The sequence below is a fragment of the Nannospalax galili genome, unplaced genomic scaffold (genome assembly GCF_000622305.1).
Source record: "Nannospalax galili isolate Female #2095 unplaced genomic scaffold, S.galili_v1.0 scaffold102, whole genome shotgun sequence".
NCBI classification, from domain to species: Eukaryota; Metazoa; Chordata; class Mammalia; order Rodentia; family Spalacidae; genus Nannospalax; species Nannospalax galili.
This window is the reverse complement of record NW_008351958.1, coordinates 638,410-658,000: the sequence shown is the minus strand read 5'-3', so window position 1 is coordinate 658,000 and position 19,591 is coordinate 638,410. Positions and strand designations below refer to the sequence as shown.

The 19,591-nt window shown below is 39.8% G+C and overlaps 1 protein-coding gene across 6 annotated transcripts in view; it reads left to right on the top strand.

The window, feature by feature from the left end:
- Ncoa2 (nuclear receptor coactivator 2) overlaps positions 1 to 19,591 on the top strand; it is a 302,083-nt gene that overhangs the window by 103,810 nt on the left and 178,682 nt on the right. For all 6 annotated transcript variants that reach the window (XM_029553995.1, XM_029553991.1, XM_029553994.1 and 3 more), the window contains one exon: positions 9,227 to 9,283. The gene's annotated coding sequence lies outside the window, so the exon portion shown is untranslated. The remainder of the gene's footprint in view (positions 1 to 9,226; positions 9,284 to 19,591) is intronic.

Here is a 19,591-nt window from a genome sequence, read left to right as displayed (position 1 = left end):
ACACACACACACACACGGCCGCACCAGTGTCTACTAATACAGTGGTGAGCACATAGACACACGGCCGCACCAATGTCTGCTAATACAGTGGTGAGCACACAAACACACACACACACATGGCTGCACCAGTGACTACTAATACAGTGGTGAGCACACACACATACACACACACACACACACACACACACACGGCCGCACCAGTGTCTACTAATACAGTGGTGAGCACACACACACACACACACACACACACACACGGCCGCACCAGTGTCTACTAATACAGTGGTGAGCACATAGACACACGGCCGCACCAATGTCTGCTAATACAGTGGTGAGCACACAAACACACACACACACACGGCCGCACCAGTGTCTACTAATACAGTGGTGAGCACACAAACACACACACACACACGGCTGCACCAGTGTCTACTAATACAGTGGTGAGCACACAAACACATGGCCCGACATGAGACAGCAAGCTCCCAGCTGTGCAGTGGTCACCACAGGACACAGCCTATCTGGATGTTGGGCATTTTAGAATTGCATCAAAATGAAAGTTAAAAGTGTCCTGGACATTTGATGGCATTTATGTGTTCTTCATCCCTGGGCCTCCGGGTTGGGGGACAAATTAAGCAATGATAGGTCATTTTCCTGGTGTTTGTTCCCACTCAGCACTCAGAATTGTTTCATTTTCCTTTCTAATACCATTTCTTGTGTCTGATAACACCTTTGTTTTACCACAGTCTTTTACTGTTTTCTTCACTTCTGTCGTTTATCTTGCACTGTTGCATTATTCTATTTTCTTCTCTTTTGTAGGCATGTAATTGAATAGCCTTGTTAGCCTGATAACTTTTGGTAATTCCTGTTGCGTAGCTGCCCCTGGCTGGGCATCAAAAAGTGCCTTCCTGATGGCCAGTTCTTTTCTTCTGAGGGGAGACAGGAGGAGAGGAGAGGCAGTGAGAAGAGAGGTCTGATACAGGAGGACCTGATCCCACAGTAGGCTTCTTCTCACTGTAACGTTTCTGATTTACAGTTTCCTGGAGTTGATAGGTTTCTATGGGAAGTTTTTAGAATAATGTGTGTAAAAGTAGCAGGATAGATTGCATCTGTTCCTTAGCAGAAATTAGCTGCTTCTTTTCTAATGGCTGGACAGTGTTCTCCTGTGTATGCACACCATTCCCTTTATCTGTTAGTATGCAGATGGACACCTGAGCTGACTCTATCTTGGTAGTTGTGAACAGTGCTACATGAACACAGGAATGCACATATCTTTTGATGTACTGATTTATTTGCCTTTGACCATATGCGATTCGTGTGACGTCGATGAGTCTAGAGGACATTATGTTATGTAAAATAACTCAGACACAGGGACAAATAACATATGTTCTCACTTGCATGTGGAATTTAAAAACTAGATCTCATAGACGTAGACAATAGAATATTGGTTCCCAGAGGCAGGCAGAGAGAAGATGACACGTGGGAACAGTGGATGGGAAGAAGAAATTCTAGCATTCAGTAGCACTCTAGGACAACTTGTTGAATATTAATTTTATATATGTATATATATATTTTTTTCTTGTCTTTTTGAGACAGGGTCTCCCTGTAGCCCAGTTGTCCTGGAACTCACTATGTAGACCAGGCTGGCCTCGAACTCACAAAGATCCGCCTGCCTCTGCCTCCCAAGTGCTGGGATTAAAGGTGTGCACCACCTCGCCTGGTTTAATTATATATTTTAAAATAGCTAGTAAAGAAGATTTTGGTTAATCCCAGTACAAAGACGTGATAAATGTTTGAGGTGCTGGATTTGCCAGTGACCCCAGTGTGATCATTGCCAATTATACAGGTGTGCTGGACTGTCGAACGCTTCTCCATAACTGTGTAGATATTACATGTCATTTTTAAAAAAAATGTAAGCGAAAAAGTAGCTTTGTGATTCTGTGCATCAGATGTTAGGGAAGTCATCTCCAGATCTTTCTGATCTCATTTGTGCTTTGTATGGTTAGGTATTTTATCTAATAATCAGAGATTCACAACTAAGTTACAAGCCCCTCTCATATCTTTTTGTGTACATTATCCACCCCACCCCCAAGATGTGAGGGTTGAAAAGCAGTTGGTTAAGATATTATAGTCAAACCAAAGTTTTTAAGATATATTTTTCCTGGTTTTATAGAAACTCCATTAGTCACAGTGACTGGGAGATATACATCATTAGGAGACACAGTACATCCTGAGCATCTCTGATACAAAAAGGGGATGGGGAAGGGGGGGAGAAGGACAGGGCTAGAGGCATTGACATACAAGTTCGTTTTAAGTTTGTTGTCTTTAGACATTGAATCACAACTCTTTTCAAGGCAACACCCTCCTTGACTACTGCCTGTGTGTGTGTGTGTGTGTGTGTGTGTGTGTGTGTGTTTTAGAATGAAACTCCCTTTTATTATATTGAAAAGATGTTTTGTCTTACTGTCATTTGCTGTTGGTAAGTGTGTGCGCTCTGCAGGTGGAGGTTGACAGTGATATCATTTGACAAAGGGACCTTTAGTAGATAGGTGTTTGCTGGTTCCCGCTGAGGCTCTTCTTGGAGGGTATGGCTAGGTGTTGGGGGTTAAACACTGTCTCTGTCCTATGGAGACCAGTAATTATGAAGTTTAAATGTTACTTTTGGTCCACTTTCTTTTGCCACCTCATTGTCTTAAGGTATTCGATGTGTACTAATATGTAGTCTGAAGTATCTTAACAGGCTTGTCTACCTTGAGCTGAAGAACATGAAAGGAAAGATCATAGGCTCCTTTTTTTTCCCTCCCCAGTGTGACTCATTTCAGCAACAAGAATTAGGGAGAAAAACCTAAGGAGATGGTGAATTTCTGAGGGAAGTTTATAGTTTGAATTGACTACGTTATTGAGATAAGGACAGTAAAACTTCTACTGTGTTATTTTGTTGTTGTTGCTGTTGTTTTGTTTTAATTTGAGGAGCCCCCTTGGTTTGGGTGCTTAGGTGGCTTCTCCATCCAGTCTTGGTGAGGAGGCAAGGCTAAGCCTTTTACTTAGGTTTCAGAGAGATTACTCTCTGAAGTTATTTTTCTTTCTCTTTCTTCCCTATAATTCTGGTAACTACTTTCTGGGCCTTTTGCTGAGCACTGAGACTGAAGCCCCAGGACTTCTGTAGCAGCTTCGCTTAGAACTCCAAAGTTAGACTGCTTCCCCAGCCCTCCAAGTGCTCCCAAGTAGAGAGGAAGATAAATTTTAGCCTAAGGTAATGATAGCAGTCATTAGCACATGCTGGGCCCAAATCCTTATTTCCTGTTCACTTGTCAACACTTCAGCCTTCTGCAGCTGATTCACTTCTTTCTCTCTCTGAGGAACTTGTTCTTTTAAAGGGAGCAGTACAAGTCTGGCCAAGAAGCCATGGTTGGGAGCTCACAGGCCCCAGGAGTGAATCTACTATTATTTTGTTAAATGGATATAGTATCACATTGCCTTCTGTATTCACATCTCTACCCATAGATTAATGCAGCTTTCAGAACTCATTAGAGAAGTTTCTTTGTGAATTGGATGGTGACTAATGCAGAAACTCACAACTGGTCAAAGTGCAGAGAATAAGTGTCAATGGAGTGCTCAGCCACAAATGGGACATCTATGTCACACCTTCCCCAAGGATCAGGGACCACTGCAGAAGAGAAGGCTGAGAAATTGTAAAAGCCAGAGGTTGAGGAGGACCAGAATAAAACCATGTCTTCTGACTGACAGGACCACTACACTCAGGGCAGCTGTGGTCACCTGCATAAGACTTGTACAAGATCAAGCCGTCAGCATTCTAGCGTGGAGTAGGGAAGCAGTTCATGAGTTCCCCACCCCTAACTTGGGAGTTATGGACAGTGATGGCTTCTAGGGGAGGGAGAGCCAATTTTCTATGTCTCCTGGTAGGTTGATCATGCTCCAGTGCATGGCCATACACACTGAAGTAAATGCACAGTAGAAACTGGAGCCAGTGGGTCATTAAATTTTTTTTTAAAAAGGCAGGAAGTTGGGGGATACAGATTGGGGATGGGCCTGGGAGAAATTAAGCAGAGAAGTTGGGGATGAATATGATCAACATAATGTTGTGAGAAGTCTCAAATAATTAATGTTAAAAAATAAAGGGATCAGTACTTTCTAGTTACCATATCAAATAGAAACTGTGATTTCTCAGTGCACTGAATGATGTCCACTCTTCTCTTGGAACTGTCTCCTAACTTTGCTGACTGTTCACTTGTTTGCTCCTTTTTTGCATTTTCCTCAATTAGTTTCTTGTTTTCCAGAGTTTCTTGGAGATTAGCTTCAGGTTAGAATCTTAACCATTTCTAATTTAAGTGCTGTTTTAAGGTTACTTCAGGTTAGACTTCAGATTTAGTATCTTTTTCCTCTTCCAAATTTGAACCACAGACTTAAGAAAAGTTTTCCTTTGGTCTGTCACTAGGCCAAGAATACTGGGCTTTGACTACGTATGGTGGTGTGTGCCTGTAGACCAGGCTCCTCATGAAGCTGAGGCAGGGGGATCACAGAAGCTAGAAACTAGATTAGGCCAGTGTCTCAGAGGTGGTAGTCTGCACTTTTAAATGGATGGCCATACTTTTCTATATAGCTATTATAGTTGTGGCATTTAAGTTTTACATTTAGTGTAGTTGAAAAGCTACTGAATTACAAGTAGAAATCTCTGCCTATTTAACTTAAAACTAATTTTATTAATTTATTCTAAGCACCAGTTTTAGTGAACTAAAAATTTCTCTTGAGTGAATTAAGTTATATGCATTAATAGAATAAATAATTGGAAAATATAATGACAAGGGTGGGTAAGTAATGTTTATCCATAACTTATAAGGTCTAAATATTATTTGGGGGAAGCTGGCAGATAATGCTGACCCTCTTAAAGTCTTTGGAAAATTAAAATTTCCCCTTACACGTTTTCATTTTCATTTTTATTAAGTCATTTTCTTGTGTGGTGTGGTAGCACATGCCTTTAATTCTAGCACTCCAGAGGCAGAGGCAGGATGGAGCTCTGTGAGTTCCAAGACAGCCTGGTCTACATAGTGAGTTCCAGGCCAGCCAGTGCTATGTAGTGAGATGTCAGCAAACAAAGAGTCATTTTCTTCAATGGAGGAATAATGCTTTAAACAAAGAAAGTAGGAGTCTGTCTACAGTATATATATAAGCTAATCAGTTAATTTGTAAATTATTTTTCTGTGATTTATATTCTTTTTATTTTTTGCATAATCAGGTTAATAATTGAGAGGGAATTTTTCGATGTTAGCACCCATTGCTGATTATATTTATTCCTTTATTTAGCATCCCCTATTGTAGACAGGTGTTTTACCAGCTGCATACCCGTCCTATGTACATTATTAGGTCTTAAAATATGGCATTGGATTTTTCTATTACCTCAGTAAAACTGAAACTAATGGTAGACTTTAGGGTATAACTGTATTGCTTATAGAGTTATACCATCTACATGTAAAATGATTATACCTTGCTCGATAATCTGAGTTATTTCTCCCAGGGAGGTCTTGAAGGGGTAACTTTCCTATTGAAGTTATGCAGTTTCAAGCGTTCTGAGTTAAATATGTGGTTTTGTGGAGAGCTGGAGAGATGGCTTAGCAGTTAAGAGCATGGACTGCTCTTGCAGAGGATCCAGGTTCGATTCCCAGCACCCACATGGCAGCAAACAAATGTCCATAACTCCAGTTCCAGGGGATCTGACACCCTCTTCTGAGCTCCTTGGGCACTGCAGAACATGGGTGCACTTACACACATACAGACAATACACTCATACACTTAAAAAAAATAATAAATAGCCGGGCACGGTAGCGTAGGCCTTTAATCCCAGCACTTGGGAGGCAGAGGCAGGCAGATCTCTGTGAGTTCACGGCCAGCCTGGTCTACATAGTGAGTTCCAGGACAGCTGGGGCTACAGGGAGACCCTGTCTCAAACCCCACCCCCCCCCAAAAAAAATAAAAATAAATAATTTTTTAAAATGTGGTTTTGTACTTTTAAACAAAAACAAGAAATAAAATTACTGTGTGCTGATTGCATATCGTAGGCTATCAGCATATACTCATGTGTTGAAGCTGTTTAAATATTAAGGAATTTGAAGAGTCCTTTTGCAGCTTTCTCTGTCTCTGTGTGTCTTCTGTGTTTGCCAGGGAGACCAGGAAGGTACTGGTGAGCCAGTCTTAGATTCTCTGGGAACATGAGGGAGGCAATCGCCTGGCTTCTCTTTGGTCTGTCTTCACTTTTCAATAGCATGTTCTGGCTTCTCAGCTGTCCATCAGCAGTCCAGGCAGTGATTCAGGCTGGCCAGCATTTTTTCATTCATGCTCTAGTCTATTGGGAGTGGCTTTCTTTGGTTGGTGACAACTTTGATTCAGGTGGCAGCATTGTAGACTCAGATAAAAATAACATCACAATCTGTTCATAGTATGTGCTGGGGGCAGGATGGAGCAGTGTGCCTTTGTTGTTCTTGTTAATACTGTACCTAAGGAGGCAGTTTTCAGTGATGTGGGGGCGGGGCTTGCATTACTGCCATCTTCTTGTCAAGTTAGGAAAAATGATAGCATTATCAAAACAGCATCCTTCCATGACCATCTAGCAAGTATGACCGTGCGATCTGGCGGGCTTACTAGTGCGTGAGCTCTGCAGCTTAGAGAAAGGATTTGACTCCTCAGGGATCTGCAGACTGAACCAAGACCTCAGGCAAAGCCTTCTGCCCAGTGCTCTCAGAATAAGCATCCAATGATGATAGCTTGCTCCTGTCATTGTGTTGTGATACAAAGAGAAAAGAATGGCCCCTTTCTTATTCTTACAGTCAATTTAAAATTTTGACAATATTACAATGCTCACTTCTTTTTCTTCCCAAGTTACTATGCTTTCTCTAGATTTGTTTACAACCATACATTAACAAAATAGAATGAAATATTGAGTGTAACTGTTCCTAACCCCTACTTTTATCAACTCATTTCCTCTCCTGCCTTCAGCAATCTTTTACGCATAGGATTGGCTCAGTCCTGGTATTTCAGTGCTCTGGAGTTGGCATGAATTCACACCACCATTTGGTACTAGAACTACCCTTCCCTTAGCTGCTGCCACTCTAAAAGTAAGTTGAGCTCTTACATAAGATGAAAGTGCAGGGTTGAGGTGCATTTGTAGAAATTATTTACCTTAAAGAAATAGTTTAAGAACTTTAGTGGTCTTAAGTGTTCTTAGAGAGATGGTTCAGTGGTTAAGAGTACTTGCTGCTCTTCTAGAGACCCCCAGTTCATTTCCCAGCACTCAACGGGCCAAGAACACCCACCTATAACTCCAGATCCAGGGAATCTGCTGACCTCCTTTGTCCTCTGTGTGCATTCACACACAGGTGGCATACACACACACATCTATTTTGGAATATTGAATGGGGCTAGAGAGATGACTCAGCAGTTAAGAGCATTGGCTGCTCTTACAGAGGACTGGGGTTCAGTTCCCAGGACCCACATGGCAGCTAACAATTGTCTATAACTCCAATTCCAGGGGATCCGATGCCCTCTTCTGATTGCATTTCATGACACGGGTGCACTTACATACATGCAAGCAGTATACCCATACACATAAAATAAAAATAAGTAAAATATTAAAAAAATATTGTAAGAGAATTAAGTTTTTTTTATAATATTGTAAGAGAATTAAGTTTTTTTTTTAATTAATGAATGCTAGGAGCTCTTCCTGGGTACAAACCCTTTATCACTTGAACAGAAACCAGTCATTTTACTGTGATAACTTGTTTGCATATAAACTTCCTATTATGTCCCATGAATTATTTCTGATACCCCAATTGCATTTTATTACATATGATGATTTTTTTAAAATTTATTTTTATTTACTATTTTTTGTCTATGCGTGTATTGCCTGCATGTCTATAAGTGCACCCATGTTGTGCAATGCCCTCTGAGGACAGAAGAGGGTCTCGGGTCCTCTGGAACTGGAGTTACAGATGGTTGTTAGTCACAGTTTTGGTGCTAGGAATTGAACCCAGGTCCTCTGCAAGAGCAGCCAGTGCTCTTAACTGCTGAGCCATCTCTCCAGCCCCATGCATGATTTTTAAGACTGGTCAGGTTCTGGTAAAAATCAAGATGCATCTTTGTCAGTTTTTCTCCTCTGTAGAACCTGTATGTTATAAAGTCAGATGTTTCCAGTGTCCTAGAAAAACAGTCATTTGAATAATAAATCGATACTACCTTTGGTAAGGAGCCCAAAGTGCGAGTTATTACAGATTGAAGTTACCTAAAAGAAAAGAAACTCTCATGACTCAGTTGTAAAGCATTCCCCAAAGCTAAATCTAGCGCTATGTAATGTTTTTCTAAGAGGCAGAGACTCAGTTGCATAACTAGAGGCAATCAGTTTTTCTTGCATTTATAAAATGCACAGTAGCAGTAAACATAGATAAGGCATCATAGTAGGGATTTCCTGTCTCCGTGTGTCAGTATGTATCTGGAAATAGACTTGCATTGGTGCAGCAAGAGGACGAAGGAAAATGCCGCTGGCCCGAAGCTGAGCCCTTCATTCACCTCATCATTGTAGTGAAGGTTTCTTCCCTTCCCAGCACTGTTTCCTTGTCAGTTATATAGTTGTCATACAGTGTCATCTTTACCTGACAGACCTTTCTTCAGACAGCAAATTCTTCCGTTATTATTGTACTTTTAGTTATTACATTGATTTTTTTTTAATTTCAGCAATTTTAAGCCTTTCAGTTTTATATTGGCAAACCATGAGCATGGCATATTAGGTCATTATGTGAATTTTATTTATTTGCTCAGCAAACATGTACTGTGGTGTGTTACAGTGTGCTAGGCCCTGTGTTGGCCTAGACCTGCAGTGCGGGAATGGGTGGTCAGGGCCACCTCGGCTGCCAGCTGCCAGTATGCTGGGGACAGCAGCTGTGTGGCAAAGAGAACTCACAATCTGGAGACACATCATTCACTGAAAAACCTTGCCATGTGCATTGTACACACTCTTGTACACCCCGAAGTAGCACTGCAGCCAGTCTGCCTCTTGGATTACTGTGCGATTTAATGCAGGCCTGTTAACTAATGAATAGCATTTGTACATTGATGGTGATTAACAAATATTAGTGGTTTATGGATTGTAAAATTTGCATCTGCTCTGAGGAATGCGGTGGGATTCTGCAGTTTTCACTCATGTTTGCTTATTTTCACATTTCAGATTTCTCTTGGATTTGGCTTCAAATTGATATATCTTCTGCGCTGTGTACAGGCACAGGTGAGTTAATGTTGAATCTTTTATGTTGGAATTATGTTGACTATTAGTAAAAGAAAAATATTTTTAAATTGTCCTATTTGTATATTAGAAAAATAATAGGTAAATAAAAGGAATATAAATAAAAACTGAATCTTGCTCATATTTTTCTACATATCTCTTTTGTTATGAAAGTTCTTTATGAATGTGTGGAAAATGACATTTGGAGGTAAAATGTTTATTGGTGGCTATTGTTTCTATTTTATTACATATGATGATTACTTATGGGCAAGGTGATGAATTATTAATTCATTAAATTTTAATTTCCTAGCCTGGAAAGTGTCTTGATTCATATGTAAAATATTTGAGTTGGTAGTATTGTTCATTTGTTAGAAACTGGCAAACAGGAGGAACGAAATTCACCATAGATTTTTGCAGCAAATCTCAGTCTTAACGGAGAATCGCTGTGAAGTGTCATGATCAGTCTTTCTTGTCCAACCAGTTTGAAATAGTTTCTTAGTTACTCCATATCACAGAACCCATATTTTATTTTCATAATATTAATACTTGATATGCCCATCGCTTCTTTCTTTATTTGTAGCATCGCATTGTAGATAAGCTTCACTAACATTGAGACCGTTTCTGTTGAAAGCTGAGTCCTTAGTCCTTAGGGCGCAGACTGCTCTCTATAGTAAAGACTGAATGAAGCCTATTGAAGAAGTGATTGAGAATATCTAGAAAGCATTAGATTCAGTCTTTGAACTCTGTACCTGTAAGTACAAATTAGAAGCAATTCCTTATACTTCTTTCTAGATAGGGAAATAGTTTATATAGCATGTTTAAGGCTCTTAAATGTTACAACTATAATGGATATTTTTATTTGAAGATGATTAATCAGGATAGAATTCAAAGGAAAATGCCTCTGATTCCATACTTATTTTGTCAATACTAGAAGAAGGTGCTTAGAATGAAGTAAAGACAAATCTTAAATGTGTGGCATCTTCTTAATCAACATATTTGGTTTGTTTTGTGATACCAAGTAAACTTGAAAGAGGTCTGGTTTTAATTTCTGAAAAGCAGTAAGTTCAGTTCTACTACTCCTCACTGGACACAAGGTGAACTTACTCCCATTTCTGTTCACAGCTTGGGGAACTTGTTTGTTCATCTTCCTGTCTTGTGAAGTAACATTGGCATGGGTTGTCAAAGATGACTGTAGACATGGTGCTCTAGGCTGACACCCTTTCCTCATGCCTCTGGCCATGGTACTTCATTAAGTGTTCTAAGTATTTGTTTTGCTTAGGTTCTTGTCTCTTTCTTGTTTTTTTTTTTTTTAGCATTTTTATTGAATTTTTTGCGATTTCCAGACAATATAATTTGATAACATTTATATCCCCCCTCCCATCTACATCTCCCTACATCCCCCCCACCCCCACTTAATTCAATGTATTTTCTCTGGGTAATAAAGCCTATGGAGTCTAACTTGAACCCCCAAACGTTCTCCATTGTGGATTCATCCCCTTGAGCTTGCATAAGACTTATGCATGCTGTCAACATTGCTGTGAGTTCATATGAGTAGCTGGCCAGCTGTTTGTTTGCTATTGAAAACTTTTAAATTGCATTTGTCAATTTATTGTGTGTTGGGGGTGGGGGGTGCTCACATACCATTATGCACATGTGGAGGTCAGAATGCAACCTATAGGTGTCAGTTCTCTCCTTCCACTGTGTGGGTCCCAGGATCAAACTCAGGCTGTCAGGCTTGGTAGCAAGCCCCTTCCCTCCTGAGCCATCTTGTCAGCCTTTGTTTTGCTTTCTGTGTGTCTTTCTTACAGTATTTACCTCTCCTCCTATGAGTGTGATTTTTCTATTTATGAAAAGAACTAAGTATGACCATTAGGTTGCTTTTTGTTAGTAAAGTATTCCAGATTGTACAGCTATTTCTGATTCACACCTCTTTTACACGTGCAGTTTGAGGACATTCCACCGGTACTAAGAACTGTTATTGTTTTTCTTTTGCTGTGTGCCAGGCATTATATAAGTGCTTTTCTGTTATCTTCAGAATAACAGACAAGGAAATTGAAGCTCCCAGGGGTTAAGTGACGTTGTCAAGGTCATATCAAGTAAGTGGTGGTTTGCCATTCCAAAGACCGTGATCTTGACAACAGAGCCCCATTGACCACCAGAGACCTGGTGACCATCATACTTTTGGCAATAAGTAATATAAAAATCATATTCATATTTGAAGACTTCAAAATTAACTTGAATCTGACATTATTTTACTGGCCCTAACTTTTAACCTATAATCTTCATTTCAAACTATGAAACATAATGATGACTTATTTGAAATTAATGACTACCTTAGTGATAAAAGTCTACTCTGGGACTTTTATTTCATATTTACTTTGGGAGTCAGGGGCATGGAATCACAACCACTGCATTCTTCTTTCCATCATTAACATGGTGTGTTAGGAATTGGTATTCTTTCACTTTATGCTGTTAGAAATAGATTTTACATAACATTGCTGCTTCACTGGGCACATTGCCTTTCCTTCAAAGACAAGCAAAGGGATAGGTATATTAAGAAATCCTTGGAGCTGGAGAGATGGCTCAGCAGTTAAGAACACTGTTCTTGCAGAAGACCCGGATTCGAATCCCAGCACCCACATGGCAGCTAACAACTGCCTGTAACTCCAGTTCCAGGGGATCTGGATCCAGCCTCTTCTGACCTCCGCGGGCACTGCACGACATGGGTGCACTTACCTACATGTAGGCAATACACACATACACATAAAATAATAAAAAAGTTAAAAAAAAACAAAAGAACTCCATCCAGGTATGTTGATGCACACCTATAAATCTCTACATTGGTTGTATGGGAATCTGGGGGGTGGGGTGGGGTGGGGATGGGGGCACAGGGCAGAGACAGAAGCAGAGGGATCAGGAGTTCAAGGTCATTGTTAGCTACATTATGAGTTCAAAGCCAACCTGGACTGCCCGAGACCCTGTCTCTAAACCAAAACAAAACAAACAAATCCATGCATGCACACAGGCACACATGCATGCTTGATGTGACTGGAGATGTAGCCCAGTGTTAGAGTGCCTACCTAGCATGTAGACATCCTTGATTTAACCCTCAGCACCACATTTTTATGTCTATCTAATATAATGTGTGCATATATATTTATAATATACAAAATGTAGCAGAGAGAGAACTACTTAGAACTCTTATTTTAAGACATGTGGTAGGAGAAGGCACAATGAAATCCCAGCAAAGTATAAGCATTCAGTATTTGATTAGTAAGTTTCACTTATCTCCAATATATATATAAATAATGTTCACTGACAAACTCATTGGTAAAAGCTCCAAAGAACCATCTGTGTTTACAAGCAATTCTCAGACTTTGTTAGGCTATTTTATATCACCTATCTTCTGAACTCAGTCTTAAAGTCTGAATGTATTCATCCCCAGTGATAGTATATTTGCTCCACCACTTACTTTAAAGTATAAATTAGACATTAGCCCCTGAAACTTGAGTTCTTGGTATTAAAAACCATAAGAATACAATGATTCAGTTTCAACAAAGTCTTGAGGGTTTGAGGCATAATTAAGCAAGCTAACATATGAATCCGTGTTTGTACTCTGCACTGCAGTATGTCACACTGCCACAGATGATTTGTCTGCTAGGAATGCTGTGATTTTGTCTGTCCAAAGCACTGAGGCAGGGCACCCATTCTGTAGTCGCAGCTGTGGCCTGAATGTGTCTGAGCTGACAAATTACTGAATAATTAAGAACTTGATTTATGAATGATTTTTTAAGATTTCATTTATTATTTTTAAAAAATATTTTATCTATTTTTATTTTGTGTGTATGAGTGTATTGCCTGCATGTAAGTATGCCTGTGTTGTGCAGTACCTATGGAGGTCAGAAGAAGGTGTCGGATTCCCCTGAACTGGAGTTATGGGCGGTTGTTAGCTGCCATGTGGGTGCTGGGAATTGAACCCAGGTCCTTTATAAGAGCAGCCATCTCTCTGGCCCTGATATGTGAAAGATTCCTGTAGCTAACTAAAACTAAAGCTAAGCAAAAAATCTTAAGTGTAATTCTGAACCAGAATTACGTTGTAATGAACTGTGTACCTTTTAATAATGTAAATTAAGGAACATCAGTTAAGGCAATTCTTAATTTATGTTTTACCTGAGTGAAATATCAGTTAAAGTTTGCCAGTGTTAATTTGTTTTACCTGAGTGAAATATCAGTTAAAATTTGCCAGTGTGGTTTCAGGTAAATTGATTATTGGGGTTCACCGGACTTATTATGGGGGATGGGATAATGTACTTTGCGGTGACCCAAAGCTGTGATGGACAGCCCTTATACACAGCACACCATTACCTCTACAGGGGTGAACTTCCCAGCATGAACAGTAGCAACTTTGGTTGAAATATTGCTTATTGCAACAGGCTTTTATTTCCAGGTAACCTGTTGGTGGAAGACAATTTTAAACAGTTTTGGCTATTACTGGAAACTAACTTACTTTTTTCTATTATACTCTGCTTTATTTATCAAAAAAGTAAATCATAGCCGGGCGTGGTGGCATAGGCCTTTAATCCCAGCACTCGGGAGGCAGAGGCAGGCAGTTGTCTGTGAGTTCAAGGCCAGCCTGGTCTACATAGTGAGTTCCAGGACAGCTGGGGCTACAGGGATACCCTGTCTCAAAAAGACCAAAAAAAAAAAAAAAGTAAATCGTTTAAATTGTGCTATAAAAATTCAGATGTTATTCTTGCAATCTTTAAGCAATATATGGATGATTTCCCCTTAAAATGTGATGATTTCTGTCTCTGGGGGAATTTTGCTGAATTATTTAAGAAATGAGCTGGTATGGTGTTGAGGGTACAGTAGAACATGGCAGGTTTAGATACAACTGTAACCTCTCCTGTTTAGATTATCAAGACTCAATGGGCTGTACTGTATCAAAAATGCTATGAGTTTTTACTATATGTTATTTTGATCAACTGTTCTTTTTTAAATATTTTATTTATTATTTTTATTTTATGTGTATGAGTGTTTTGCCTGTGTGTATGTAAATGCACCCATGTCATGCGATGCCCGCAGAGTTCAGAAGAGGGTGTTGAATTCCCCTAGAATTGGAGTTATGTATAGTTGTTAGCTGCCATATGGATGGGGGAATTGAGCCCAGGTCTTCTACAAGAGCAGCTAGTGCTCTTAACTACTGAGCCAACTCTCTAGCCCCTGAACAACTATTCTTGAAGGCAGTTTTGTTGACTTTACCTTAATTCCATTTGAAGTCATGATGAATTATATTTCCTTAAACATCCTGAAGAGAATGTATCTATGAGCATAAATGTGAATTCCAGATTTGAATGCATGGGACAGAGAGTTCTCTTGTTTGAATAAAATGGGAAAATTCATTTAACAGACCAAATGGGATTTTTTTCTTGCTTTTTCAGGCAGGTTTTCACTCTGAAGCCCAAACTGGCCTGAAACTCACTGTACAGCCCCAGTGTGGGGGTAGGGGCTCGAATTGACAGTAATGCTCCTGCTTCAGCATCCTCCGTGCTAGGATTAAAGGTGTGAGCTACGACACCTGGCTCATTAGGAGTTTTAGCTATACTGTTCCACTTTCCCTTTAGAACATGCCAGATATATGCTGTTTCCCAGACAACTGTGGAATTTGAGTCAGCTGGCTTTTCTAGAATCCCTATAAAGATATAACATTAAAAAATATTTTATTGTTTCTATTTTATGTGTATGAGTGTATTGCCTACATATGTGTAAGTGTACCCGTGTTGTGCGATGCCTATCGAGGTTAGGAGAGGGTGTCAGATCCCCTGGAACTGGAGTTGGGATGGTTGTTATCTGCCATGTGAGTGCTGGGAATCAAATCTGGATCCTCTGCAAGAGCAGTCAATGCTCTTTACCTCTGAGCAATCTCTCCCGCCCCAAGATATAACAATTTAAATCAGGCTTTCTCCATTGAACCACCACCTTATTTGTATCTCAAACTCAAATTCATTCATACTGTTTTGAGCTGTTTACAGGATCTAGATGTAAAGGGTAAATTAAGCATGTATTCATAAAATTTTCCATAAGATTGAGTAGGCATATACAATTTTTTTTTAAACCATGATTCTTTGGCATTAGATGTAGCTGCTTCCATTGCTATTTCTGTTGCTAGCTTGAGACTCTAGTCTGTAGGAAACCAAAGCAGTTAATAATAGTAAGCTTTGAAAGTTGTGATTTTTTTTTTTAATTCAGTTAAGTGCAGTAGGTGGCTTGAATATTGTTTGCTGTTTTGAGTGATGCATGGGTGTGTGAACTCAGTGGAAATGATTGCTTGGCCTAGTTACGACATCTCTCCATCCTCATCGAGAAAATGCAAAGCACAGCAAAGGAGAGACGGGAAAGTGGACAGCTTCAGTGAGTGAGTGCAAGACTTATGAAGCCAAATTTGTCTAGTACATATTTAATTTTAAATCCAAGAAATTTCATATTTTCTGTTCTTTCATATATAATAATATGAGTGACTAAAATAGTTTTAAAATACCATGTAAAACTATCTTCTATCTTCATATTCCATCTTATAATCTAGGCAACAAATTATTTCCTGGACTATCATAAAACTGTCATGTTAAAGAATTATTAATATAGATCAAATAGCTTTTTTTTTTTTTTTTGAGCTGAGGACCGAACCCAGGTCTACCACTGAGCTAAATCCCCAACCCCCAAATAGCTTTTGAAGAAACTGAAGGAAATCGAGAGTTCAGGTGTCTTAGCCAGGACCCTCTGTGCATAAGCCACCAGTTCAATAATTAGGATCCCATAGTTTCTTTAAAAGATGTCCTTCCATGGCTCAGGTGAAGATTTAAAGTCTCTGTCCTCACCTACAGCACAGGCAGGTCTTTCACAGGTTTCCCACTCATCCTTCACGGACGTCATCCAGGCCATCTGCCCAGCTCTCTGGTCCTTTCTCAACTGTGCTAGAAGTTTGTGATGGTGACAGGTAACATGCTTCCAGTCATTTTGGGTAAGGCTATACAATATTAAATGAATGACCTGCATAGGATGTTTATGTAGATGGCACCCAAAATGCTGGATTTAAGGAAATGAAATCCTGAAATTAGTCACTTCTACTTTTCTAGAAAGCAGTGAAGACAAACAATTCTGTAGACTTGGGTACCACAAAGCAGTCTTACATGGAGACAAGTAGGTAGCTAGGAGAGTGAACTGTACTTAACACCATACTTTGTTCACTCCCCACTCAGGAGTGAACATAGTTTTAAAAGTATGTTTAGGAAATATAAAAAGACAGACTTCTGTAAGAAATTGCTATCATCTTTCAAATATTTTATTTATTAGTTTTATTTTATGTGTACTAATGTATGTTCTACATGTATGTAAGTGCACCCAGGTCATCCATGTTGTGCAATACCTGCAGAGGTCAGAGAGAGCCCTGGAAGTGGAATTACAGATGGTTGTCGGCCACCATGTGGGTGCTGAGAATCAAACCCAGGTTCTCCAGTCAGTGTTCTTTCTTAACTGCTGAGCCATCTCTCCAGCCCCTGCTGCCATCTTTTAAATATATTTATAACTGCTCCTGAATGCCAGATTACTACTGCTTTAATCCACAGTGTGTATTTACTGTTTACTTCCAATAATTTGAAGTATTTCAAATTTCTTTTTCCTTTTTAAAAATTATTTATTTATTTGTATAAGTGTTTTACCTACATGTATGGAAGCACACCACATGTGTGAATTGCTTGTAGAGGCCAGAGGAAGGTGTTAGTTTCCCTGAAACTGGAGTTACAGACATTGTTAGCTGGTGTTAGGTGCTGCTGGGAACTGAATCTAGATCCTCTGTGAGAACCACTGAGCCATCTCTTCAGCCCTGCTTCTCTCTTCTTTAAAAACAAAAACTCTTTCCCCGTTGGAGCCCAGTGGCTCATTAGCATAGATGCTCAGGCACAGAGTCAGATGTGGCTGTGGTGCAGGTCATGGGCCTCACAGGAGCTTGGCCCACAGTGGTTGTCCTCAGACCCCTAAAGGTTTGACTGCTGTGTTAGAAGCCAGGGCTACCTTACTTCTTGGTTGTTTTACATTTTAGAGACATACACAAAAAAAGGCATTATTATTCCAACAATTTAGTTTGTGATATTTCTAGTTTGGGTTCCTTTTAATTAAGTCAGTATTTTGACAAAAGTGTCTGTTGATGAAGCCTTTTATTTCCTGCAAAAGTTTCAAGGACTGATTGTGAGAATAACGTACCTGATCATGTTTATATTTATATACCTCAGTAAGGTTTCATGAGGTGCTTAAAAGTGTTCACAGATGTTTTGAAGCAGAGATAAATATAGGTTAACTAGATAAACAGAGCCAGAAGAGAAAAAACAAACAGTTGCTATTACTTTTGGCAAGTCTCTGCTCTTGGCCTTCACATGTGCTATGTCAATTTAAACTGGATAAATTCTTCGTGTCAGAATGTGAGGTATACCCGATTCTATCTCAATTCTCTTTGAAGTTGAGACTGAACAACTTTATTTTGAAAACATTCCTGTTCTGTATCTTGGGCAGTGGTGTTGTGAAATTAAACTTTGTGTCTTGCAACTGGTCTACTTTCAGTTTACTCTTGTAACAGTTACAAAGATACTGTATGCCTTCTGCTGTAAGTGCAAAAATTACTGATTTCTGAAAAGGAAAGTTTTGATCAAATATCAGACACTGCAAACGACTTGGGAAAAGAATATCCCCAAAAGATGTCAGTGGAGGGTGTGAAGGAGACCAAGTGGTAGCGTCTCCTTAGAGAGTAACATATTGCCTAATGATTGGCTACCTCATTGTTTCTTTATGGAGCATTATGAATAATACGGCTGCCTATATATGCACATATAGCTTTAATTCTTCACTATTTCATTGAGTATAAACTTAATTTATCTAAAATAATATTACTGTATTTTAAAAGATTAGTAATCATGCTGAGAGCCCCAACAGGCAGAAAGTAGGATGTGAGCACGTTAACAGTGCATGCTGCACTCACCCAGCTACCAAATATACAGTTGACTTATAGTTGATAACTTGGCAGCGTTGTCAACATTGTAGTTTCAGTTCAGAGACCTGAGCAAAGCCGTGTCAGCAATAGTGTGATTGCAGTGCTAAACACTTGCCATGAAGATGACTAAAAGACCTCTCACAGTAGTAGCGTGTACACTGAGCCAGGTAGTGTCTGTGCCCATATCACATCAAATCAGATAGTCTCAAGAGAAACCCATGAGGCTGCTACTGTGATCTCATTTTATTTAATTTTTAATTTTTTATTTTATTTATTTATTTATTGATTGATTGATTGATTGATTGATTGATTGATTGTCTTTTTGAGACAGGGTCTTCTTGTAGCCTCAGCTAGCTGGCCTGGTGCTTGCAATGTAGACCAGTCTGGCTTTCAAACTCACAGAGATCCACCTGCCTCCTAAAGGGATGCACTCCCACGCCCAGCTTATTTTTAATTTTTTTGTTTTTGACACAAGATCTCATGATATATATCAGGCTGGCCTGGAATTCACAGAGATCCACCTGCCTCTGCCTCCTTAGTACTGGTATTAGAGGTGTGCATCCCCACACCTGGTTTGTGAGTCCATTTTAAAGATAAGGAAATAAAGTGCCTAGCAGGTTAAATGACTGTCCAGTGATGGGTGTCTATGTTCTTTAGCTACTCAGGGGCTGAATCAGGCTTCAAACCCAATCTGGCATTTGGTAGTGTACTAGTCACTTTTCTGTTGCTGTGATAGAAACACTGACCGAAGCAATTTATAAAAGGAAGAGTTTATTTGAGCTTCTGGTTCCTGGGGAATTACAGTCCATCATGGCAGGGAGGCATGGCGGCAGAGGTGGCTGGAGGAGGAGCGGAAGCTAAGCACTACATCTTCCAGCAGGCACAGGAAACAAGAGCAACTGGAGATCCTGCAAGGCTTAAGAACTTTCTAAGCCCACCCCCAGTGACATGCTTCCTTCAGGATAGCCACACCATCTAAGACCTCCCAAAACAGTGCCACCATTTTGGGACAAAATGTCCAAATACTTGGAGCCTATGGGGGACATTTTCATTCAAACCACCACAGGTAATATTTGGCTTATGAAACTTTGTTCTCTTAAAAAACAAACAGAAAAACCAGGCCAGTGCTCACAAGATAGCTCAGCAGATGGGGGTGCTTGCTGTGCTGGCTAAATGACCTGGGTTTGATCTCCAGAACCTCTGTAAAAATAAAAGAACTGACTCCACAAGATTGCCGTCTGCCCTCCATACACATGCCATGGCACATGTGCACC